This window comes from Macaca fascicularis, chromosome 2, assembly GCF_037993035.2.
Source record: "Macaca fascicularis isolate 582-1 chromosome 2, T2T-MFA8v1.1".
In the NCBI taxonomy this organism is placed as follows: Eukaryota; Metazoa; Chordata; class Mammalia; order Primates; family Cercopithecidae; genus Macaca; species Macaca fascicularis.
The window spans coordinates 176060170-176061358 of NC_088376.1; the positions used below are offsets into that span (position 1 = coordinate 176060170).

At 39.0% G+C, this 1189-nt stretch overlaps 1 non-coding gene across 1 annotated transcript; it reads right to left on the bottom strand.

Annotated features, from left to right (window-relative positions):
- Positions 1-489: 489 nt before the first annotated feature.
- Positions 490-592, bottom strand: LOC123572028 (U6 spliceosomal RNA). The gene has a single exon (XR_006696374.1). It is a non-coding gene; the product is annotated as a U6 spliceosomal RNA (small nuclear RNA).
- Positions 593-1189: the final 597 nt, after the last annotated feature.

Sequence of the window (1189 nt, forward strand, 5' to 3'; positions counted from 1 at the left end):
TGACCTTCTTTGTCTCTTTTTATGTTTTTGCCAAAGGGGATATGCACATTAGCCCTGCCTCCTATCTGCCATCTTCTTCAAGTGCATTTTGTGTGTTTTCATGATAGTAGATTTTCATTTTTGCTTTCAGGTATAGGACTCAAGCATTTCTTTTCTTTTCTTTTCTTTTTTTTTTTTTTTTTTTTTTTTGATACAGAGACTGGAGTGCAGTGGCGCGATCTCGGCTTACTCACTGCAAACTCCGCCTCCCGGGTTCATGCCATTCTCCTGTCTCAGCCTCTCAAGTAGCTGGGACTACAGGCACCTGCCCGGCTAATTTTTTGTATTTTTAGTAGAGACAGGGTTTCACCATGTTAGCCAGGATGGTCTTGATCTCCTGACCTCATGATCCTCCCGCCTTGGCCTCCCAAAGTCTTGGGATTACAGGCGTGAGTCACCGCGCCCGGTCGGACTCAAGCATTTCTTACAGGATTAGTCTAGCGGTAATAAAAAAATATGGAATGCTTTACAAATTTGCATGTTATCCACTCACAGGAGCTATGCAAATCATCTATCATTTTAATTTTAGTATATGTGCTGCCAAAGTGGTCACTAAAGCTTATTCTTGACCACACACAAAAAAGTCAAGTCCCAACAGATATTGCCAGATTACTTATTTAGGAACACTTGTGGTGTTAATTATATGTGTCTCATTGATTTTTTCCATAAATCTAGAGTTGTATAATATACAGTAACTACTAAGTCTAAAGGATTTATTTCATCCCAAAATATTTATAAGGCTTCTTGGATTGGAATTTTTAAGTCCTTTATTAACTGTTAGCTGTGAACCAAATATTCCTGGCCCAAAAAATTATACCTTGAAATCCTAACTCCACAAATAATGGTATTAGGTGAGGCCTGTGGGAGGTGACTGGGTCATGATTTAGTCCTCATGAATGGGATTAGTGCCCTTATAAGGGTCTAAAGAGACCAGAGTTTTCGCTTCTGCCATGTAGTGACACAACAAGAAGATGACTATCTATGAGCCAGCAATCATGTCCTCACCAGACAACAAATCTTCTAGCACCTTGATTTTGGACTTCTCAGCCTACAGAACTGTGAGAAATAAATTTCTGTTATTTATAAGCTACCTGATTTATGGTCTGTTATTATAGCAATCTGAATGAACTAAGACGTTGCATTTCTATCT